The following is a 19,813-nucleotide window of genomic DNA, read 5'->3' on the forward strand; positions in this document are numbered from 1 at the left end:
GGTTCGAATCCCACCTCTGGCGTGATATTTTTCTAATGATGAAAAAAGGACATTTAACTTGCACACAATATTGACAAATGCATAACAGAATCCGGTGTCCTCCCCACATCAAAAAGAGCAAGTCAGGATGGCCGAGCGGTCTAAGGCGCTGCGTTCAGGTCGCAGTCTCTTCTGGAGGCGTGGGTTCAAATCCCACTTCTGACATGATATTTTTCTAATGATGAAAAAAGAACATTTAACTTGCACACAATATTGACAAATGCATTCCAGAATCCAGCGTGTTCCACAAAGCCACAAGAGCAAGTCAGGATGGCCGAGAGGTCTACTCTGGAGGCGGGGGTTCGAATCCCACCTCTGGCGTGATATTTTTCTAATGATGAAAAAAGGACATTTAACTTGCACACAATATTGACAAATGCATAACAGAATCCGGTGTCCTCCCAACATCAAAAAGAGCAAGTCAGGATGGCCGAGCGGTCTAAGGCGCTGCGTTCGGGTCGCAGTTTCTTCTGGAGGTGTGGGTTCGAATCCCACTTCTGACATGATATTTTTCTAACGATGAAAAAAGAACATTTAACGTGCACACAATATTGACAAATGCATAACGGAATCCGGTGTCCTCCCCACATCGAAAAGAGCAAGTCAGGATGGCCGAGCGGTCTAAGGCGCTGCGTTCAGGTCGCAGTCTCCTCTGGGAGGCGTGGGTTTGAATCCCACTTCTGACATCATATTTTTCTAATGATGAAAAAAGAATATTTAACTTGCACACAATATTGACAAATGCATAACGGAATCCGGTGTCCTCCCCACACCAAAAAGAGCAAGTCAGGATGGCCGAGCGGTCTAAGGCGCTGCGTTCAGGTCGCAGTCTCTTCTGGAGGCGTGGGTTCAAATCCCACTTCTGACATGATATTTTTCTAATGATGAAAAAACAACATTTAACTTGCACACAATATTGACAAATGCATAACGGAATCCGGTGTCCTCCCCACATCAAAAAGAGCAAGTCAGGATGGCCGAGCGGTCTAAGGCGCTGCGTTCAGGTCGCAGTCTCCTCTGGGAGTCGTGTGTTCAAATATCACTTCTGACATGATATTTTTCTAATGATGACATTTAACTTGCACACAATATTGACAAATGCATAACAGAATCCGGTGTCCTCCCCACATCAAAAAGAGCAAGTCAGGATGGCCGAGCGGTCTAAGGCGCTGCGTTCAGGTCGCAGTCTCTTCTGGAGGCGTGGGTTCAAATCCCACTTCTGACATGATATTTTTCTAATGATGAAAAAAGAACATTTAACTTGCACGCAATATTGACAAATGCATTCCAGGATCCAGTGTGTTCCACAAAGCCACAAGAGCAAGTCAGGATGGCCGAGAGGTCTACTCTGGAGGCGGGGGTTCGAATCCCACCTCTGGCGTGATATTTTTCTAATGATGAAAAAAGGACATTTAACTTGCACACAATATTGACAAATGCATAACAGAATCCGGTGTCCTCCCAACATCAAAAAGAGCAAGTCAGGATGGCCGAGCGGTCTAAGGCGCTGCGTTCGGGTCGCAGTTTCTTCTGGAGGTGTGGGTTTGAATCCCACTTCTGACATGATATTTTTCTAATGATGAAAAAAGAACATTTAACGTGCACACAATATTGACAAATGCATAACGGAATCCGGTGTCCTCCCCACATCGAAAAGAGCAAGTCAGGATGGCCGAGCGGTCTAAGGCGCTGCGTTCAGGTCGCAGTCTCTTCTGGAGGCGTGGGTTCGAATCCCACATCTGACATGCAATTTTCTAATGATGAAAAAAGAACATTTAACCCCTTCGTGACAATTGCCGGTCCGGGCACGTCACTGAAAATCATGACGATTATGACAATTGACGTGCCAGGACCGGCACGTCTTTAAACGGGTGAAAAAATCGATCCGTGATCGATTTTTTCACTCAAACGGTGTTGCTCTAATGCCTCGACATCGAGGCATTGAGCAACACCAAAAAAAACATTCCCGCCCCCCCCCCCGATCGCTCCTAGGAGCAAAAAAAAAACATGTTTGAAAGACTGCACGTCTTTCAAACATGGCGGCGCCCGCCGCCGAAAAACGGGTTTAGGAAGCGATCGCGAGTCGCTTCCTTTGCTTAGCTGGTGTTGCTAAGATGCCTCAGTATCGAGGCATCTTTGCAACACCTGTTTAGCAAAGGAAGCGACTCGCGATCGCTTCCTAAATGCTCAACTTACCTTCCCGGTGCCGGTGTCTTCGAAACACACGCGGTGTTTCAAGATGGCGGCGCCCATCAAGCCGGGGGGCGGAGCCTGCTGACATCATCGGGGGGGTGTTGCTGGATGTCATGGACATCCAGTGAATAACACCCCTAGTGGTCAGATCACTCATAAGAGTGATCATGATTTGATAAATCAAAGGCAATGTTTTCTAAACATTGCCTTTGATCAGTATTGGATCTGCCCCCCTCCTTCACTTGCTTCTAGTGAGGGAGAGAGACAGATCGGTGTGTTCTGGTATTTCAGGTATTCCCTAATAAAAATATATATATATTGATCCAAAGGCTCTTATAAGAGCCACCCATATAATATTAACCCCTTCATTGCCATTGATCACTGCATAAACAGTGATCTTGCATAGTGGCAATTGTTTTTGGGTTTTTTTTTTTTTTACATGTTTTTTTACTTTTTTTAGTTTTTTTTACTTTTTTTAGGTTTTTTTTTATTTTTTATTATAGCCATTAACCCTTTCCTTCCCCACTATTTTTGCTGCAATTGTTACCATGCAGCGGTATACGGCTGAGGAGGCGTATGCCTTTTTGGCCACAGATTCTGAGGCCACTGATACAGCGTCAGATTTTGACGTTGGTCAGTTCACAGATACATCTAGTGATGTATCTGTGGCTGTTAGGACGCCTACCACACGTAGTCGTGGCAGTGCACCAGAGGCATGGGTAGCGCCTAATAGGTACAAGCCAGCTATCCCTCCTTTTTCTGGAATTCCTGGCATCAATATTGATGTTACAGGATTCACTCCACTGCAATTTGTGCAGGTTTTTTTGGGAGACGATGTCTTGGGAGACATTGTCACACAAACAAACATTTATGCCCAGCAGCACCGTGCTGCTAGCCCTAATTCTTTTTGGGCAAAACAGCCATGGACTCCCATTGACGTGCCAGAATTTCTTAAATTCTGGGCACTCACAATGTTAATGGGCATTATAAAAAAGCCCTCCATCCGCTCCTACTGGAGCACCAGCCCCATCTTTAGTACCCCCATTTTTGCCCAAACTATAACTAGGCAAAGGTATGAAATGATTCTTCGTTTCATGCATTTTAGCGACAACAGCCTGTGCCCCCCTAAGGAGGACCCCCAGTTTGATAGGCTGTACAAAATCCGCCCCCTGATTACCCATCTCACTGCCAGGTTTCCAGAGGTTTATACACCTGGAAAGAATATCTGCGTGGATGAATCCCTAATGAAATATAAAGTAAGGTTGGGATTCAAGCAGTATATTCCTTCCAAGCGCTCCAGGTATGGAGTGAAAGTGTATAAGCTCTGCGAGAGCGAGACAGGATATACTCATGCCTTCCGGGTATACGAGGGTAAGGATAGCTACCTTGACCCTCCAGGTTGCCCAGATCATCTGGGCACCAGTGCCAAGATTGTTTGGGACCTAATATTCCCCCTTATGAACAAAGGCTACCACTTGTATGTAGATAACTTCTATACAAGCGTCCCTTTGTTCAAGCTGCTGTATTGTTTCGATACGGTAGCTTGCGGTTCTATAAAAAAGAACCGCTTGGGTTTCCCACAACGCCTGGTACGAACCCGGCTAGGAAAGGGGGAGACCTCAGCTCTACGCCAAGAGGAGCTTTTGGCATTGAAGTTCAGGGACAGAAAAGAGGTGTGCATGCTGAGCACCATCCACGATGAGAGAACCGTGGAGGTTTCTGTCCGTGGCAGAGCTGGGGTCACTACAAAGCCAGTGTGCATCAGGGCCTATAACAAGCACATGGGTGGAGTTGATCTGTCAGATCAACTCCTACAGCCCTACCTCATTATGAGGAAGACAAAGGCCTGGTACAAGAAGGTTGCAATTTATCTAATGCAAATTGCAACCTATAACGTTTTTTTGCTGCACAAAAAAGCAGACACTGGGCTGAAGCTGTCTTTTTTGCAGTTTCAGCTCAAAGTAATTTCAGGTATCTTGTACCGTGATGCACCTGGTCCCCAAGTAGTGATGGGAACCAACAGAATTGGGGCTACCCATTTTATTTTTAAAATCCCCCCTACAGCAAAGAAGCAGAATCCCCAAAAGAGATGCAGGGTATGCTACAGCAGGGGGCAAAGAAAGGACACCACATTTTACTGTCCAGATTGCCCTGGAAAACCTGCACTCTGTGTCGGTGACTGCTTCAAGCTGTATCACACAGTTTCCCATTTTTAATTTTTTTTTTGTTCCTGCTCCATTTTTGTATTTTTTTTTAATTTTTTGTTACATTTACTGTTTTTTAGCTTTTATTTGCTCCACCATTTTTAAGCGTTTTTATTTGCACTGTCAAGTGACCCCTGTGTCCATTCCGTGGCATGAGGGACCACTTAAGGTGCTAGATCAAATCCCTTCTTGGAGATAGGCCAGGCTTTCTTGTAACCTGTCCCTACTGATAGTTGGGTACAAGCATTTTTCTTTACCCAGATGTAAAATTCCTACTGAATTTGAATTGCTCATGTTCCAAATGTGGCCCTTTTGCCCCCAAACAATCTGACAAACCCATGCATGTGGGGTATCAATGTACTCAGGAGATGTTGCTGGACACATATCTGGGTGTTGTGTGACAGCAACATATACCAGGAGCTGTAATTTCACACCTGAAGTACAAAGTATGTGAAAAAAACACCAAAAACAATTACTATCCCAAACTTTGACAAGGGTTGGTGGTAGGATTAGTGCATGGAAAGGGTTAAACTATCAGCATCTAAAATACCCTGGGGTGTCTAGTTTTCAAAAATATATGGTTTGGTGGGGTAAATTTAATTTGCTGGCTTCAAAGATGCCCCAAATACCACATAGAGACAGAATTACCAGATTCAGAGAAAAATGGTTTTGAATTAGCAAAACGCTACTTGTACTTATTGCCCCATAACGTGTAGAAGAAAGCAAAAAAACATAAAAACATTGGGTATTTCTAAACTCGGGACAAATAGTAGAATCTATTTAGCAGGTTTTTTCAGTAGTTTTTTATGATGAATAAAAGATTTTTCAAATAAAAGTGAGAAAATGTGTTTTTTTTTCAATTTTTCATCATATTTTATTATTTTTATTATAGGAAATTACATCATATGAAAAAAATTTGGTGTCTGAAGAAAGCCCTTCTTGTCCTGAAAAAAACAATATATAACTTGTGTGGGTTTAGTAAATGGGTTAAGAGAAAATTACAGCTAAACACAAACACCGCAGAAACGATAAAACAGCCATTGTCACGAAGGGTACAAAAAGTAAAATCAGCCTTTGTCACGAAGGGGTTAACTTGCACACAATATTGACAAATGCATAACGGAATCCGGTGTCCTCCCCACATCAAAAAGAGCAAGTCAGGATGGCCGAGCGGTCTAAGGCGCTGCGTTCAGGTCGCAGTCTCTTCTGGAGGCGTGGGTTCAAATCCCACTTCTGACATGATATTTTTCTAATGATGAAAAAAGAACATTTAACTTGCACACAATATTGACAAATGCATTCCAGAATCCAGTGTGTTCCACAAAGCCACAAGAGCAAGTCAGGATGGCCGAGAGGTCTACTCTGGAGGCGGGGGTTCGAATCCCACCTCTGGCGTGATATTTTTCTAATGATGAAAAAAGGTCATTTAACTTGCACACAATATTGACAAATGCATAACGGAATCCGGTGTTCTCCCAACATCAAAAAGAGCAAGTCAGGATGGCCGAGCAGTCTAAGGCGCTGCGTTCAGGTCGCAGTCTCCGCTGGGAGGCATGTGTTTGAATCCCACTTCTGACGTGATATTTTTCTAATGATGAAAAAAGAACGTTTAACTTGCACACAATATTGACAAATGCATAACGGAATCCGGTGTCCTCCCCACATCAATAAGAGCAAGTCAGGATGGCCGAGCGGTCTAAGGCTCTGCGTTCAGGTCGCAGTCTACTCTGGGAGGCGTGGGTTCGAATCCCACTCCTGACATGATATTTTTCTAATGATGAAAAAAGAACATTTAACTTGCACACAATATTGACAAATGCATAACAGAATCCGGTATCCTCCCCGCATCAAAAAGAGCAAGTCAGGATGGCCAAGCGGTCTAAGGCGCTGCGTTCAGGTTGCAGTCTCTTCTGGAGACGGGGGTTCGAATCCCACCACTGGAGTGATATTTTTCTAATGATGAAAAAAGAACATTTAACTTGCACACAATATTGACAAATGCATTCCGGAATCCAGTGTGTTCCACAAAGCCACAAGAGCAAGTCAGGATGGCCGAGAGGTCTCGTCTGGAGGCGTGGGTTCGAATCCCAAATCTGACATGCAATTTTCTAATGATGAAAAAAGAACATTTAACTTGCACACAATATTGACAAATGCATAACGGAATCCGGTGTCCTCCCCACATCAAAAAGAGCAAGTCAGGATGCCCGAGCGGTCTAAGGCGCTGCGTTCAGGTCGCAGTCTCTTCTGGAGGCGTGGGTTCAAATCCCACTTCTGACATGATATTTTTCTAATGATGAAAAAAGGTCATTTAACTTGCACACAATATTGACAAATGCATAACGGAATCCGGTGTCCTCCCCGCATCAAAAAGAGCAAGTCAGGATGGCCAAGCGGTCTAAGCCGCTGCGTTCAGGTTGCAGTCTCTTCTGGAGGCGTGGGTTCAAATCCCACTTCTGACATGATATTTTTCTAATGATGAAAAAAGAACATTTAACTTGCACACAATATTGACAAATGCATAATGGAATCCAGTGTGTTCCAATGAAACCCAAGAGCAAGTCAGGATGGCTGAGCCGTCTAAGGCGCTGCGTTTAGGTCGCAGTCTCTTCTGGAGGTGTGGGTTTGAATCCCACGTTTGACGTGCAATTTTCTAATGATGAAAAAAGAACATTTAACTTGCACACAATATTGACAAATGCATAACGGAATCCGGTGTCCTCCCCACATCAAAAAGAGCAAGTCAGGATGGCCGAGCGGTCTAAGGCGCTGCGTTCAGGTCGCAGTCTACTCTGGGAGGCGTGGGTTCGAATCCCACTCCTGACATGATATTTTTCAAATGATGAAAAAAGAACATTTAACTTGCACACAATATTGACAAATGCATAACGGAATCCGGTGTCCTCCACAAACCAAAAAGAGCAAGTCAGGATGGCCGAGCGGTCTAAGGCGCTGCGTTCAGGTCGCAGTCTCCTCTGGGAGGCGTGGGTTCAAATATCACTTTTGACATGATATTTTTCTAATGATGAAAAAAGGACATTTAACTTGCACACAATATTGACAAATGCATAACAGAATCCGGTGTCCTCACCACATCGAAAAGAGCAAGTCAGGATGGCCGAGCGGTCTAAGGCGCTGCGTTCAGGTCGCAGTCTCTTCTGGAGGCGTGGGTTCGAATCCCACTTCTGACATGATATTTTTCTAATGATGAAAAAAGAACATTTAACTTGCACACAATATTGACAAATGCATAACAGAATCCGGTATCCTCCAGGTCGCAGTCTCTTCTGGAGGCGGGGGTTCGAATCCCACCACTGGCGTGATATTTTTCTAATGATGAAAAAAGGTCATTTAACTTGCACACAATATTGACAAATGCATAACGGAATCCGGTGTCCTCCCCACATCAAAAAGAGCAAGTCAGGATGGCCGAGCGGTCTAAGGCGCTGCGTTCAGGTCGCCGTCTCTTCTGGAGGTGTGGGTTTGAATCCCACATTGGACGTGCAATTTTCTAATGATGAAAAAAGAACATTTAACTTGCACACAATATTGACAAATGCATAACGGAATCCGGTGTCCTCCCCACATCAAAAAGAGCAAGTCAGGATGGCCGAGCGGTCTACTCTGGGAGGCGTGGGTTCGAATCCCACTCCTGACATAATATTTTTCTAATGATGAAAAAAGAACATTTATCTTGCACACAATATTGACAAATGCATAATGGAATCCAGTGTGTTCCAAACAAATACAAGAGCAAGTCAGGATGGCCGAGCAGTCTAAGGCGCTTCCTTCAGGTCGCAGTCTCTTTTGGAGGCATGGGTTTGAATCTCACTTCTGACATTATATTTTTCTAATGATGAAAAAAGAACATTTAACTTGCACACAATATTGACAAATGCATAACAGAATCCGGTGTGTTCCACAAAGCCACAAGAACAAGTCAGGATGGCCGAGAGGTCTACTCTGGAGGCGGGCGTTCGAATCACACTTCTGACATGATATTTTTCTAATGATGAAAAAAGGTCATTTAACTTGCACACAATATTGACAAATGCATAACGGAATCCGGTGTCCTCCCCACATCAAAAAGAGCAAGTCAGGATGGCCGAGCGGTCTAAGGCGCTGCGTTCAGGTCCCAGTCTACTCTGGGAGGTGTGGGTTCGAATCCCACTCCTGACATGATATTTTTCTAATGATGAAAAAAGGAATATTTAACTTGCACACAATATTGACAAATGCATAACAGAATCCGGTATCCTCCAGGTCGCAGTCTCTTCTGGAGGCGGGGGTTCGAATCCCACCACTGGCGTGATATTTTTCTAATGATGAAAAAAGGTCATTTAACTTGCACACAATATTGACAAATGCATAACGGAATCCGGTGTCCTCCCCACATCAAAAAGAGCAAGTCAGGATGGCCGAGCGGTCTAAGGCGCTGCGTTCAGGTCGCAGTCTCTTCTGGAGGCGTGGGTTCGAATCCCACTTCTGACATGATATTTTTCTAATGATGAAAAAAGAACATTTAACTTGCACACAATATTGACAAATGCATAACGGAATCCAGTGTGTTCCACAAAGCCACAAGAGCAAGTCAGGATGGCCGAGAGGTCTACTCTGGAGGCGGGTGTTCTAATCCCACCTCTGGCGTGATATTTCTCTAATGATGAAAAAAGAACATTTAACTTGCACACAATATTGACAAATGCATAACGGAATCTGGTGTCCTCCACAAACCGAAAAGAGCAAGTCAGGATGGCCGAGCGGTCTAAGGCGCTGCGTTCTGGTCGCAGTCTCCTCTGGGAGGCGTGTGTTCAAATGTCACTTCTGACATGATATTTTTCTAATGATGAAAAAAGGACATTTAACTTGCACACAATATTGACAAATGCATAACAGAATCCGGTGTCCTCCCCACATCAAAAAGAGCAAGTCAGGATGGCCGAGCGGTCTAGGGCGCTGCGTTCAGGTCGCAGTCTCTTCTGGAGGCGTGGGTTCGAATCCTACTTCTGACATGATATTTTTCTAATGATGAAAAAAGAACATTTAACTTGCACACAATATTGACAAATGCATTCCAGAATCCAGTGTGTTCCACAAAGCCACAAGAGCAAGTCAGGATGGCCGAGAGGTCTACTCTGGAGGCGGGGGTTCGAATCCCACCTCTGGCGTGATATTTTTCTAATGATGAAAAAAGGACATTTAACTTGCACTTAATATTGACAAATGCATAACAGAATCCGGTGTCCTCCCCACATCAATAAGAGCAAGTCAGGATGGCCGAGCGGTCTAAGGCGCTGCGTTCAGGTCGCAGTCTCTTCTGGAGGCGTGGGTTCGAATCTCACATCTGACATGCAATTTTCTAATGATGAAAAAAGAACATTTAACTTGCACACAATATTGACAAATGCATAACGGAATCCGGTGTCCTCCCCATATCAAAAATAGCAAGTCAGGATGGCCGAGCGGTCTAAGGCGCTGCGTTCAGGTCGCAGTCTACTCTGGGAGGCGTGGGTTCGAATCCCACTTCTGACATGATATTTTTCTAATGATGAAAAAAGAACATTTAACTTGCACACAATATTGACAAATGCATAACGGAATCCAGTGTGTTCCACAAAGCCACAAGAGCAAGTCAGGATGGCCGAGAGGTCTACTCTGAGGGCGGGCGTTCGAATCCCACCACTGGCGTGATATTTTTCTAATGATGAAAAAAGGTCATTTAACTTGCACACAATATTGACAAATGCATAACGGAATCCGGTGTCCTCCCCACATCAAAAAGAGCAAGTCAGGATGGCCGAGCGGTCTAAGGCGCTTCCTTCAGGTCGCAGTCACTTTTGGAGGCATGGGTTTGAATCTCACTTCTGACATTATATTTTTCTAATGATGAAAAAAGAACATTTAACTTGCACACAATATTGACAAATGCATAACAGAATCCGGTGTGTTCCACAAAGCCACAAGAACAAGTCAGGATGGCCGAGAGGTCTACTCTGGAGGCGGGCGTTCGAATCACACTTCTGACATGATATTTTTCTAATGATGAAAAAAGGTCATTTAACTTGCACACAATATTGACAAATCATAACGGAATCCGGTGTCCTCCCCACATCAAAAAGAGCAAGTCAGGATGGCCGAGCGGTCTAAGGCGCTGCGTTCAGGTGGCAGTCTACTCTGGGAGGCGTGGGTTTGAATCCCACTTCTGACGTGATATTTTTCTAATGATGAAAAAAGAACATTTAACTTGCACACAATATTGACAAATGCATAATGGAATCCAGTGTGTTCCAATGAAACCCAAGAGGAACATTTAACTTGCACACAATATTGACAAATGCATAACGGAATCCGGTGTCCTCCCCACATCAAAAAGAGCAAGTCAGGATGGCCGAGCGGTCTAAGGCGCTGCGTTCAGGTCCCAGTCTACTCTGGGAGGCGTGGGTTCGAATCCCACTCCTGACATGATATTTTTCTAATGATGAAAAAAAGAATATTTAACTTGCACACAATATTGACAAATGCATAACAGAATCCGGTATCCTCCAGGTCGCAGTCTCTTCTGGAGGCGGGGGTTCGAATCCCACCACTGGCGTGATATTTTTCTAATGATGAAAAAAGGTCATTTAACTTGCACACAATATTGACAAATGCATAACGGAATCCGGTGTCCTCCCCACATCAAAAAGAGCAAGTCAGGATGGCCGAGCGGTCTAAGGCGCTGCGTTCAGGTCGCAGTCTCTTCTGGAGGCGTGGGTTCGAATCCCGCTTCTGACATGATATTTTTCTAATGATGAAAAAAGAACATTTAACTTGCACACAATATTGACAAATGCATAACAGAATCCAGTGTGTTCCACAAAGCCACAAGAGCAAGTCAGGATGGCCGAGAGGTCTACTCTGGAGGCGGGTGTTCTAATCCCACCTCTGGCGTGATATTTCTCTAATGATGAAAAAAGAACATTTAACTTGCACACAATATTGACAAATGCATAACGGAATCTGGTGTCCTCCACAAACCGAAAAGAGCAAGTCAGGATGGCCGAGCGGTCTAAGGCGCTGCGTTCAGGTCGCAGTCTCCTCTGGGAGGCGTGTGTTCAAATGTCACTTCTGACATGATATTTTTCTAATGATGAAAAAAGGACATTTAACTTGCACACAATATTGACAAATGCATAACAGAATCCGGTGTCCTCCCCACATCAAAAAGAGCAAGTCAGGATGGCCGAGCGGTCTAGGGCGCTGCGTTCAGGTCGCAGTCTCTTCTGGAGGCGTGGGTTCGAATCCTACTTCTGACATGATATTTTTCTAATGATGAAAAAAGAACATTTAACTTGCACACAATATTGACAAATGCATTCCAGAATCCAGTGTGTTCCACAAAGCCACAAGAGCAAGTCAGGATGGCCGAGAGGTCTACTCTGGAGGCGGGGGTTCGAATCCCACCTCTGGCGTGATATTTTTCTAATGATGAAAAAAGGTCATTTAACTTGCACACAATATTGACAAATGCATAACGGAATCCGGTGTCCTCCCCACTTCAAAAAGAGCAAGTCAGGATGGCTGAGCGGTCTAAGGCGCTGCGTTCAGGTCGCAGTCTACTCTGGGAGGCGTGGGTTTGAATCCCACTTCTGACGTGATATTTTTCTAATGATGAAAAAAGAACATTTAACTTGCACACAATATTGACAAATGCATAATGGAATCCAGTGTGTTCCAATGAAACCCAAGAGGAACATTTAACTTGCACACAATATTGACAAATGCATAACGGAATCCGGTGTCCTCCCCACATCAAAAAGAGCAAGTCAGGATGGCCGAGCGGTCTAAGGCGCTGCGTTCAGGTCCCAGTCTACTCTGGGAGGCGTGGGTTCGAATCCCGCTCCTGACATGATATTTTTCTAATGATGAAAAAAAGAATATTTAACTTGCACACAATATTGACAAATGCATAACAGAATCCGGTATCCTCCAGGTCGCAGTCTCTTCTGGAGGCGGGGGTTCGAATCCCACCACTGGCGTGATATTTTTCTAATGATGAAAAAAGGTCATTTAACTTGCACACAATATTGACAAATGCATAACGGAATCCGGTGTCCTCCCCACATCAAAAAGAGCAAGTCAGGATGGCCGAGCGGTCTAAGGCGCTGCGTTCAGGTCGCAGTCTCTTCTGGAGGCGTGGGTTCGAATCCCACTTCTGACATGATATTTTTCTAATGATGAAAAAAGAACATTTAACTTGCACACAATATTGACAAATGCATAACGGAATCCAGTGTGTTCCACAAAGCCACAAGAGCAAGTCAGGATGGCCGAGAGGTCTACTCTGGAGGCGGGTGTTCTAATCCCACCTCTGGCGTGATATTTCTCTAATGATGAAAAAAGAACATTTAACTTGCACACAATATTGACAAATGCATAACGGAATCTGGTGTCCTCCACAAACCGAAAAGAGCAAGTCAGGATGGCCGAGCGGTCTAGGGCGCTGCGTTCAGGTCGCAGTCTCTTCTGGAGGCGTGGGTTCGAATCCTACTTCTGACATGATATTTTTCTAATGATGAAAAAAGAACATTTAACTTGCACACAATATTGACAAATGCATAATGGAATCCAGTGTGTTCCAATGAAACCCAAGAGGAACATTTAACTTGCACACAATATTGACAAATGCATAACGGAATCCGGTGTCCTCCCCACATCAAAAAGAGCAAGTCAGGATGGCCGAGCGGTCTAAGGCGCTGCGTTCAGGTCCCAGTCTACTCTGGGAGGCGTGGGTTCGAATCCCACTCCTGACATGATATTTTTCTAATGATGAAAAAAAGAATATTTAACTTGCACACAATATTGACAAATGCATAACAGAATCCGGTATCCTCCAGGTCGCAGTCTCTTCTGGAGGCGGGGGTTCGAATCCCACCACTGGCGTGATATTTTTCTAATGATGAAAAAAGGTCATTTAACTTGCACACAATATTGACAAATGCATAACGGAATCCGGTGTCCTCCCCACATCAAAAAGAGCAAGTCAGGATGGCCGAGCGGTCTAAGGCGCTGCGTTCAGGTCGCAGTCTCTTCTGGAGGCGTGGGTTCGAATCCCACTTCTGACATGATATTTTTCTAATGATGAAAAAAGAACATTTAACTTGCACACAATATTGACAAATGCATAACGGAATCCAGTGTGTTCCACAAAGCCACAAGAGCAAGTCAGGATGGCCGAGAGGTCTACTCTGGAGGCGGGTGTTCTAATCCCACCTCTGGCGTGATATTTCTCTAATGATGAAAAAAGAACATTTAACTTGCACACAATATTGACAAATGCATAACGGAATCTGGTGTCCTCCACAAACCGAAAAGAGCAAGTCAGGATGGCCGAGCGGTCTAAGGCGCTGCGTTCAGGTCGCAGTCTCCTCTGGGAGGCGTGTGTTCAAATGTCACTTCTGACATGATATTTTTCTAATGATGAAAAAAGGACATTTATTGACAATATTGACAAATGCATAACGGAATCCAGTGTGTTCCACAAAGCCACAAGAGCAAGTCAGGATGGCCGAGAGGTCTCGTCTGGAGGCGTGGGTTCGAATCCCACTTCTGACATGATATTTTTCTAATGATGATTGGGATTTGAACATTTAACTTGCACACAATATTGACAAATATATTTGACAAATGCATAATGGAATCCAGTGTGTTCCAAGAAAACCCAAGAGCAAGTCAGGATGGCCGAGCGGTCTAAGGCGCTGCGTTCAGGTCGCAGTCTCTTCTGGAGGCGTGGGTTCGACTCTCACATCTCACATCTGACATGCAATTTTCTAATGATGAAAAAAGAACATTTAACTTGCACACAATATTGACAAATGCATAACAGAATCCGGTGTCCTCCCCACATCAAAAATAGCAACTCAGGATGGCCTGGCAGTCTAAGGCGCTGCGTTCGGGTCGCAGTCTCCTCTGTTAGGCGTGGGTTTGAATCCCACTTCTGACATCATATTTTTCTAATGATGAAAAAAGAATATTTAACTTGCACACAATATTGACAAATGCATAACGGAATCCAGTGTGTTCCACAAAGCCACAAGAGCAAGTCAGGATGGCCGAGAGGTCTACTCTGAGGGCGGGCGTTCGAATCCCACCACTGGCGTGATATTTTTCTAATGATGAAAAAAGAACATTTAACTTGCACACAATATTGACAAATGCATAATGGAATCCAGTGTGTTCCAATGAAACCCAAGAGGAACATTTAACTTGCACACAATATTGACAAATGCATAACGGAATCCGGTGTCCTCCCCACATCAAAAAGAGCAAGTCAGGATGGCCGAGCGGTCTAAGGCGCTGCGTTCAGGTCCCAGTCTACTCTGGGAGGCGTGGGTTCGAATCCCACTCCTGACATGATATTTTTCTAATGATGAAAAAAAGAATATTTAACTTGCACACAATATTGACAAATGCATAACAGAATCCGGTATCCTCCAGGTCGCAGTCTCTTCTGGAGGCGGGGGTTCGAATCCCACCACTGGCGTGATATTTTTCTAATGATGAAAAAAGGTCATTTAACTTGCACACAATATTGACAAATGCATAACAGAATCCGGTGTCCTCCCCACATCAAAAAGAGCAAGTCAGGATGGCCGAGCGGTCTAAGGCGCTGCGTTCAGGTCGCAGTCTCTTCTGGAGGCGTGGGTTCGAATCCCACTTCTGACATGATATTTTTCTAATGATGAAAAAAGAACATTTAACTTGCACACAATATTGACAAATGCATAACGGAATCCAGTGTGTTCCACAAAGCCACAAGAGCAAGTCAGGATGGCCGAGAGGTCTACTCTGGAGGCGGGTGTTCTAATCCCACCTCTGGCGTGATATTTCTCTAATGATGAAAAAAGAACGTTTAACTTGCACACAATATTGACAAATGCATAACGGAATCTGGTGTCCTCCACAAACCGAAAAGAGCAAGTCAGGATGGCCGAGCGGTCTAAGGCGCTGCGTTCAGGTCGCAGTCTCCTCTGGGAGGCGTGTGTTCAAATGTCACTTCTGACATGATATTTTTCTAATGATGAAAAAAGGACATTTATTGACAATATTGACAAATGCATTCCGGAATCCAGTGTGTTCCACAAAGCCACAAGAGCAAGTCAGGATGGCCGAGAGGTCTCGTCTGGAGGCGTGGGTTCGAATCCCACTTCTGACATGATATTTTTCTAATGATGATTGGGATTTGAACATTTAACTTGCACACAATATTGACAAATATATTTGACAAATGCATAATGGAATCCAGTGTGTTCCAAGAAAACCCAAGAGCAAGTCAGGATGGCCGAGCGGTCTAAGGCGCTGCGTTCAGGTCGCAGTCTCTTCTGGAGGCGTGGGTTCGACTCTCACATCTCACATCTGACATGCAATTTTCTAATGATGAAAAAAGAACATTTAACTTGCACACAATATTGACAAATGCATAACAGAATCCGGTGTCCTCCCCACATCAAAAATAGCAAGTCAGGATGGCCTGGCAGTCTAAGGCGCTGCGTTCGGGTCGCAGTCTCCTCTGTTAGGCGTGGGTTTGAATCCCACTTCTGACATCATATTTTTCTAATGATGAAAAAAGAATATTTAACTTGCACACAATATTGACGAATGCATAACGGAATCCAGTGTGTTCCACAAAGCCACCAGAGCAAGTCAGGATGGCCGAGAGGTCTACTCTGGAGGCGGGTGTTCGAATCCCACCTCTGGCGTGATATTTTTCTAATGATGAAAAAAGAACATTTAACTTGCACACAATATTGACAAATGCATAACGGAATCCGGTGCCCTCCACAAACCAAAAAGAGCAAGTCAGGATGGCTGAGCGGTCTAAGGCGCTGCGTTCAGGTCGCAGTCTCTTCTGGAGGCGTGGGTTCGAATCTCACATCTGACATGCAATTTTCTAATGATGAAAAAAGAACATTTAACTTGCACACAATATTGACAAATGCATAACGGAATCCGGTGTCCTCCCTACATCAAAAATAGCAAGTCAGGATGGCCTGGTGGTCTAAGGCGCTGCGTTCGGGTCGCAGTCTCCTCTGTTAGGCGTGGGTTTGAATCCCACTTCTGACATCATATTTTTCTAATGATGAAAAAAGAATATTTAACTTGTACACAATATTGACGAATGCATAACGGAATCCAGTGTGTTCCAAAAAAACCCAAGAGCAAGTCAGGATGGCCGAGCCGTCTAAGGCGCTGCGTTCAGGTCGCAGTCTCCTCTGGGAGGCGTGGGTTTGAATCCCACTTCTAGCATCATATTTTTCTAATGATGAAAAAAGAATATTTAACTTGCACACAATATTGACAAATGCATAACGGAATCCAGTGTGTTCCACAAAGCCACAAGAGCAAGTCAGGATGGCCGAGAGGTCTACTCTGAGGGCGGGCGTTCGAATCCCACCACTGGCGTGATATTTTTCTAATGATGAAAAAAGAACATTTAACTTGCACACAATATTGACAAATGCATAATGGAATCCAGTGTGTTCCAATGAAACCCAAGAGGAACATTTAACTTGCACACAATATTGACAAATGCATAACGGAATCCGGTGTCCTCCCCACATCAAAAAGAGCAAGTCAGGATGGCCGAGCGGTCTAAGGCGCTGCGTTCAGGTCCCAGTCTACTCTGGGAGGCGTGGGTTCGAATCCCACTCCTGACATGATATTTTTCTAATGATGAAAAAAGGAATATTTAACTTGCACACAATATTGACAAATGCATAACAGAATCCGGTATCCTCCAGGTCGCAGTCTCTTCTGGAGGCGGGGGTTCGAATCCCACCACTGGCGTGATATTTTTCTAATGATGAAAAAAGGTCATTTAACTTGCACACAATATTGACAAATGCATAACGGAATACGGTGTCCTCCCCACATCAAAAAGAGCAAGTCAGGATGGCCGAGCGGTCTAAGGCGCTGCGTTCAGGTCGCAGTCTCTTCTGGAGGCGTGGGTTCGAATCCCACTTCTGACATGATATTTTTCTAATGATGAAAAAAGAACATTTAACTTGCACACAATATTGACAAATGCATAACGGAATCCAGTGTGTTCCACAAAGCCACAAGAGCAAGTCAGGATGGCCGAGAGGTCTACTCTGGAGGCGGGTGTTCTAATCCCACCTCTGGCGTGATATTTCTCTAATGATGAAAAAAGAACATTTAACTTGCACACAATATTGACAAATGCATAACGGAATCTGGTGTCCTCCACAAACCGAAAAGAGCAAGTCAGGATGGCCGAGCGGTCTAAGGCGCTGCGTTCTGGTCGCAGTCTCCTCTGGGAGGCGTGTGTTCAAATGTCACTTCTGACATGATATTTTTCTAATGATGAAAAAAGGACATTTAACTTGCACACAATATTGACAAATGCATAACAGAATCCGGTGTCCTCCCCACATCAAAAAGAGCAAGTCAGGATGGCCGAGCGGTCTAGGGCGCTGCGTTCAGGTCGCAGTCTCTTCTGGAGGCGTGGGTTCGAATCCTACTTCTGACATGATATTTTTCTAATGATGAAAAAAGAACATTTAACTTGCACACAATATTGACAAATGCATTCCAGAAACCAGTGTGTTCCACAAAGCCACAAGAGCAAGTCAGGATGGCCGAGAGGTCTACTCTGGAGGCGGGGGTTCGAATCCCACCTCTGGCGTGATATTTTTCTAATGATGAAAAAAGGTCATTTAACTTGCACACAATATTGACAAATGCATAACGGAATCCGGTGTCCTCCCCACATCAAAAAGAGCAAGTCAGGATGGCCGAGCGGTCTAAGGCGCTGCGTTCAGGTCGCAGTCTCTTCTGGAGGCGTGGGTTCGAATCCCACTTCTGACATGATATTTTTCTAATGATGAAAAAAGAACATTTAACTTGCACACAATATTGACAAATGCATAACGGAACCCAGTGTGTTCCACAAAGCCACAAGAGCAAGTCAGGATGGCCGAGAGGTCTACTCTGGAGGCGGGTGTTCGAATCCCACCTCTGGCGTGATATTTTTCTAATGATGAAAAAAGAACATTTAACTTGCACACAATATTGACAAATGCATAACGGAATCCGGTGTCCTCCACAAACCAAAAAGAGCAAGTCAGGATGGCCGAGCGGTCTAAGGCGCTGCGTTCAGGTCGCAGTCTCCTCTGGGAGGCGTGTGTTCAAATGTCACTTCTGACATGATATTTTTCTAATGATGAAAAAAGGACATTTAACTTGCACACAATATTGACAAATGCATAACAGAATCCGGTGTCCTCCCCACATCAAAAAGAGCAAGTCAGGATGGCCGAGCGGTCTAGGGCGCTGCGTTCAGGTCGCAGTCTCTTCTGGAGGCGGGGGTTCGAATCCCACCTCTGGCGTGATATTTTTCTAATGATGAAAAAAGGTCATTTAACTTGCACACAATATTGACAAATGCATAACGGAATCCGGTGTCCTCCCCACTTCAAAAAGAGCAAGTCAGGATGGCTGAGCGGTCTAAGGCGCTGCGTTCAGGTCGCAGTCTACTCTGGGAGGCGTGGGTTTGAATCCCACTTCTGACGTGATATTTTTCTAATGATGAAAAAAGAACATTTAACTTGCACACAATATTGACAAATGCATAATGGAATCCAGTGTGTTCCAATGAAACCCAAGAGGAACATTTAACTTGCACACAATATTGACAAATGCATAACGGAATCCGGTGTCCTCCCCACATCAAAAAGAGCAAGTCAGGATGGCCGAGCGGTCTAAGGCGCTGCGTTCAGGTCCCAGTCTACTCTGGGAGGCGTGGGTTCGAATCCCGCTCCTGACATGATATTTTTCTAATGATGAAAAAAAGAATATTTAACTTGCACACAATATTGACAAATGCATAACAGAATCCGGTATCCTCCAGGTCGCAGTCTCTTCTGGAGGCGGGGGTTCGAATCCCACCACTGGCGTGATATTTTTCTAATGATGAAAAAAGGTCATTTAACTTGCACACAATATTGACAAATGCATAACGGAATCCGGTGTCCTCCCCACATCAAAAAGAGCAAGTCAGGATGGCCGAGCGGTCTAAGGCGCTGCGTTCAGGTCGCAGTCTCTTCTGGAGGCGTGGGTTCGAATCCCACTTCTGACATGATATTTTTCTAATGATGAAAAAAGAACATTTAACTTGCACACAATATTGACAAATGCATAACGGAATCCAGTGTGTTCCACAAAGCCACAAGAGCAAGTCAGGATGGCCGAGAGGTCTACTCTGGAGGCGGGTGTTCTAATCCCACCTCTGGCGTGATATTTCTCTAATGATGAAAAAAGAACATTTAACTTGCACACAATATTGACAAATGCATAACGGAATCTGGTGTCCTCCACAA

At 44.5% G+C, this 19,813-nt stretch overlaps 46 non-coding genes across 46 annotated transcripts; all 46 read left to right on the forward strand.

Moving 5' to 3' along the window:
* Window positions 1-121: 121 nt before the first annotated feature.
* TRNAL-CAG (transfer RNA leucine (anticodon CAG)) lies at window positions 122-204 on the forward strand. The gene has a single exon. It is a non-coding gene; the product is annotated as a tRNA-Leu (tRNA).
* A 255-nt stretch (window positions 205-459) lies between these two features.
* TRNAP-CGG (transfer RNA proline (anticodon CGG)) lies at window positions 460-542 on the forward strand. The gene has a single exon. It is a non-coding gene; the product is annotated as a tRNA-Pro (tRNA).
* Window positions 543-641: 99 nt separating this feature from the next.
* Window positions 642-725, forward strand: TRNAL-CAG (transfer RNA leucine (anticodon CAG)). Its single transcript has one exon. It is a non-coding gene; the product is annotated as a tRNA-Leu (tRNA).
* A 99-nt stretch (window positions 726-824) lies between these two features.
* TRNAL-CAG (transfer RNA leucine (anticodon CAG)) lies at window positions 825-907 on the forward strand. The gene has a single exon. It is a non-coding gene; the product is annotated as a tRNA-Leu (tRNA).
* Window positions 908-1,181: 274 nt separating this feature from the next.
* On the forward strand, window positions 1,182-1,264 carry TRNAL-CAG (transfer RNA leucine (anticodon CAG)). The gene has a single exon. It is a non-coding gene; the product is annotated as a tRNA-Leu (tRNA).
* Window positions 1,265-1,519: 255 nt separating this feature from the next.
* On the forward strand, window positions 1,520-1,602 carry TRNAP-CGG (transfer RNA proline (anticodon CGG)). Its single transcript has one exon. It is a non-coding gene; the product is annotated as a tRNA-Pro (tRNA).
* Window positions 1,603-1,701: 99 nt separating this feature from the next.
* On the forward strand, window positions 1,702-1,784 carry TRNAL-CAG (transfer RNA leucine (anticodon CAG)). The gene has a single exon. It is a non-coding gene; the product is annotated as a tRNA-Leu (tRNA).
* A 2,767-nt stretch (window positions 1,785-4,551) lies between these two features.
* On the forward strand, window positions 4,552-4,681 carry LOC149276860 (small nucleolar RNA SNORA35). Its single transcript, XR_016279321.1, has one exon. It is a non-coding gene; the product is annotated as a small nucleolar RNA SNORA35 (small nucleolar RNA).
* A 911-nt stretch (window positions 4,682-5,592) lies between these two features.
* On the forward strand, window positions 5,593-5,675 carry TRNAL-CAG (transfer RNA leucine (anticodon CAG)). Its single transcript has one exon. It is a non-coding gene; the product is annotated as a tRNA-Leu (tRNA).
* A 438-nt stretch (window positions 5,676-6,113) lies between these two features.
* TRNAL-CAG (transfer RNA leucine (anticodon CAG)) lies at window positions 6,114-6,197 on the forward strand. The gene has a single exon. It is a non-coding gene; the product is annotated as a tRNA-Leu (tRNA).
* Window positions 6,198-6,633: 436 nt separating this feature from the next.
* TRNAL-CAG (transfer RNA leucine (anticodon CAG)) lies at window positions 6,634-6,716 on the forward strand. Its single transcript has one exon. It is a non-coding gene; the product is annotated as a tRNA-Leu (tRNA).
* A 99-nt stretch (window positions 6,717-6,815) lies between these two features.
* On the forward strand, window positions 6,816-6,898 carry TRNAL-CAG (transfer RNA leucine (anticodon CAG)). The gene has a single exon. It is a non-coding gene; the product is annotated as a tRNA-Leu (tRNA).
* Window positions 6,899-7,178: 280 nt separating this feature from the next.
* Window positions 7,179-7,262, forward strand: TRNAL-CAG (transfer RNA leucine (anticodon CAG)). The gene has a single exon. It is a non-coding gene; the product is annotated as a tRNA-Leu (tRNA).
* A 99-nt stretch (window positions 7,263-7,361) lies between these two features.
* On the forward strand, window positions 7,362-7,445 carry TRNAL-CAG (transfer RNA leucine (anticodon CAG)). Its single transcript has one exon. It is a non-coding gene; the product is annotated as a tRNA-Leu (tRNA).
* A 99-nt stretch (window positions 7,446-7,544) lies between these two features.
* TRNAL-CAG (transfer RNA leucine (anticodon CAG)) lies at window positions 7,545-7,627 on the forward strand. Its single transcript has one exon. It is a non-coding gene; the product is annotated as a tRNA-Leu (tRNA).
* A 904-nt stretch (window positions 7,628-8,531) lies between these two features.
* Window positions 8,532-8,615, forward strand: TRNAL-CAG (transfer RNA leucine (anticodon CAG)). The gene has a single exon. It is a non-coding gene; the product is annotated as a tRNA-Leu (tRNA).
* A 229-nt stretch (window positions 8,616-8,844) lies between these two features.
* On the forward strand, window positions 8,845-8,927 carry TRNAL-CAG (transfer RNA leucine (anticodon CAG)). The gene has a single exon. It is a non-coding gene; the product is annotated as a tRNA-Leu (tRNA).
* Window positions 8,928-9,182: 255 nt separating this feature from the next.
* TRNAQ-CUG (transfer RNA glutamine (anticodon CUG)) lies at window positions 9,183-9,266 on the forward strand. The gene has a single exon. It is a non-coding gene; the product is annotated as a tRNA-Gln (tRNA).
* A 99-nt stretch (window positions 9,267-9,365) lies between these two features.
* Window positions 9,366-9,448, forward strand: TRNAL-CAG (transfer RNA leucine (anticodon CAG)). The gene has a single exon. It is a non-coding gene; the product is annotated as a tRNA-Leu (tRNA).
* A 255-nt stretch (window positions 9,449-9,703) lies between these two features.
* Window positions 9,704-9,786, forward strand: TRNAL-CAG (transfer RNA leucine (anticodon CAG)). The gene has a single exon. It is a non-coding gene; the product is annotated as a tRNA-Leu (tRNA).
* A 98-nt stretch (window positions 9,787-9,884) lies between these two features.
* TRNAL-CAG (transfer RNA leucine (anticodon CAG)) lies at window positions 9,885-9,968 on the forward strand. The gene has a single exon. It is a non-coding gene; the product is annotated as a tRNA-Leu (tRNA).
* Window positions 9,969-10,814: 846 nt separating this feature from the next.
* On the forward strand, window positions 10,815-10,898 carry TRNAL-CAG (transfer RNA leucine (anticodon CAG)). The gene has a single exon. It is a non-coding gene; the product is annotated as a tRNA-Leu (tRNA).
* Window positions 10,899-11,127: 229 nt separating this feature from the next.
* TRNAL-CAG (transfer RNA leucine (anticodon CAG)) lies at window positions 11,128-11,210 on the forward strand. The gene has a single exon. It is a non-coding gene; the product is annotated as a tRNA-Leu (tRNA).
* Window positions 11,211-11,465: 255 nt separating this feature from the next.
* On the forward strand, window positions 11,466-11,549 carry TRNAL-CAG (transfer RNA leucine (anticodon CAG)). The gene has a single exon. It is a non-coding gene; the product is annotated as a tRNA-Leu (tRNA).
* A 99-nt stretch (window positions 11,550-11,648) lies between these two features.
* Window positions 11,649-11,731, forward strand: TRNAL-CAG (transfer RNA leucine (anticodon CAG)). The gene has a single exon. It is a non-coding gene; the product is annotated as a tRNA-Leu (tRNA).
* A 255-nt stretch (window positions 11,732-11,986) lies between these two features.
* Window positions 11,987-12,070, forward strand: TRNAL-CAG (transfer RNA leucine (anticodon CAG)). The gene has a single exon. It is a non-coding gene; the product is annotated as a tRNA-Leu (tRNA).
* A 170-nt stretch (window positions 12,071-12,240) lies between these two features.
* TRNAL-CAG (transfer RNA leucine (anticodon CAG)) lies at window positions 12,241-12,324 on the forward strand. The gene has a single exon. It is a non-coding gene; the product is annotated as a tRNA-Leu (tRNA).
* A 229-nt stretch (window positions 12,325-12,553) lies between these two features.
* Window positions 12,554-12,636, forward strand: TRNAL-CAG (transfer RNA leucine (anticodon CAG)). Its single transcript has one exon. It is a non-coding gene; the product is annotated as a tRNA-Leu (tRNA).
* A 255-nt stretch (window positions 12,637-12,891) lies between these two features.
* Window positions 12,892-12,974, forward strand: TRNAL-CAG (transfer RNA leucine (anticodon CAG)). Its single transcript has one exon. It is a non-coding gene; the product is annotated as a tRNA-Leu (tRNA).
* A 170-nt stretch (window positions 12,975-13,144) lies between these two features.
* On the forward strand, window positions 13,145-13,228 carry TRNAL-CAG (transfer RNA leucine (anticodon CAG)). Its single transcript has one exon. It is a non-coding gene; the product is annotated as a tRNA-Leu (tRNA).
* Window positions 13,229-13,457: 229 nt separating this feature from the next.
* On the forward strand, window positions 13,458-13,540 carry TRNAL-CAG (transfer RNA leucine (anticodon CAG)). Its single transcript has one exon. It is a non-coding gene; the product is annotated as a tRNA-Leu (tRNA).
* Window positions 13,541-13,795: 255 nt separating this feature from the next.
* TRNAL-CAG (transfer RNA leucine (anticodon CAG)) lies at window positions 13,796-13,879 on the forward strand. The gene has a single exon. It is a non-coding gene; the product is annotated as a tRNA-Leu (tRNA).
* An 865-nt stretch (window positions 13,880-14,744) lies between these two features.
* On the forward strand, window positions 14,745-14,828 carry TRNAL-CAG (transfer RNA leucine (anticodon CAG)). Its single transcript has one exon. It is a non-coding gene; the product is annotated as a tRNA-Leu (tRNA).
* Window positions 14,829-15,057: 229 nt separating this feature from the next.
* TRNAL-CAG (transfer RNA leucine (anticodon CAG)) lies at window positions 15,058-15,140 on the forward strand. Its single transcript has one exon. It is a non-coding gene; the product is annotated as a tRNA-Leu (tRNA).
* Window positions 15,141-15,395: 255 nt separating this feature from the next.
* Window positions 15,396-15,479, forward strand: TRNAL-CAG (transfer RNA leucine (anticodon CAG)). The gene has a single exon. It is a non-coding gene; the product is annotated as a tRNA-Leu (tRNA).
* A 794-nt stretch (window positions 15,480-16,273) lies between these two features.
* TRNAL-CAG (transfer RNA leucine (anticodon CAG)) lies at window positions 16,274-16,356 on the forward strand. The gene has a single exon. It is a non-coding gene; the product is annotated as a tRNA-Leu (tRNA).
* A 98-nt stretch (window positions 16,357-16,454) lies between these two features.
* On the forward strand, window positions 16,455-16,538 carry TRNAP-CGG (transfer RNA proline (anticodon CGG)). The gene has a single exon. It is a non-coding gene; the product is annotated as a tRNA-Pro (tRNA).
* A 509-nt stretch (window positions 16,539-17,047) lies between these two features.
* On the forward strand, window positions 17,048-17,131 carry TRNAL-CAG (transfer RNA leucine (anticodon CAG)). The gene has a single exon. It is a non-coding gene; the product is annotated as a tRNA-Leu (tRNA).
* Window positions 17,132-17,360: 229 nt separating this feature from the next.
* Window positions 17,361-17,443, forward strand: TRNAL-CAG (transfer RNA leucine (anticodon CAG)). Its single transcript has one exon. It is a non-coding gene; the product is annotated as a tRNA-Leu (tRNA).
* A 255-nt stretch (window positions 17,444-17,698) lies between these two features.
* TRNAQ-CUG (transfer RNA glutamine (anticodon CUG)) lies at window positions 17,699-17,782 on the forward strand. Its single transcript has one exon. It is a non-coding gene; the product is annotated as a tRNA-Gln (tRNA).
* A 99-nt stretch (window positions 17,783-17,881) lies between these two features.
* Window positions 17,882-17,964, forward strand: TRNAL-CAG (transfer RNA leucine (anticodon CAG)). Its single transcript has one exon. It is a non-coding gene; the product is annotated as a tRNA-Leu (tRNA).
* Window positions 17,965-18,219: 255 nt separating this feature from the next.
* Window positions 18,220-18,302, forward strand: TRNAL-CAG (transfer RNA leucine (anticodon CAG)). Its single transcript has one exon. It is a non-coding gene; the product is annotated as a tRNA-Leu (tRNA).
* Window positions 18,303-18,557: 255 nt separating this feature from the next.
* On the forward strand, window positions 18,558-18,641 carry TRNAL-CAG (transfer RNA leucine (anticodon CAG)). The gene has a single exon. It is a non-coding gene; the product is annotated as a tRNA-Leu (tRNA).
* A 281-nt stretch (window positions 18,642-18,922) lies between these two features.
* TRNAL-CAG (transfer RNA leucine (anticodon CAG)) lies at window positions 18,923-19,006 on the forward strand. The gene has a single exon. It is a non-coding gene; the product is annotated as a tRNA-Leu (tRNA).
* A 170-nt stretch (window positions 19,007-19,176) lies between these two features.
* Window positions 19,177-19,260, forward strand: TRNAL-CAG (transfer RNA leucine (anticodon CAG)). The gene has a single exon. It is a non-coding gene; the product is annotated as a tRNA-Leu (tRNA).
* Window positions 19,261-19,489: 229 nt separating this feature from the next.
* TRNAL-CAG (transfer RNA leucine (anticodon CAG)) lies at window positions 19,490-19,572 on the forward strand. Its single transcript has one exon. It is a non-coding gene; the product is annotated as a tRNA-Leu (tRNA).
* The last annotated feature ends 241 nt before the right edge of the window (window positions 19,573-19,813 follow it).

This window comes from Sceloporus occidentalis, unplaced genomic scaffold (assembly GCF_023333645.1).
Source record: "Sceloporus occidentalis isolate IW3139 unplaced genomic scaffold, rSceOcc1.0.p SCAF_224, whole genome shotgun sequence".
Taxonomy (NCBI): Eukaryota; Metazoa; Chordata; class Lepidosauria; order Squamata; family Phrynosomatidae; genus Sceloporus; species Sceloporus occidentalis.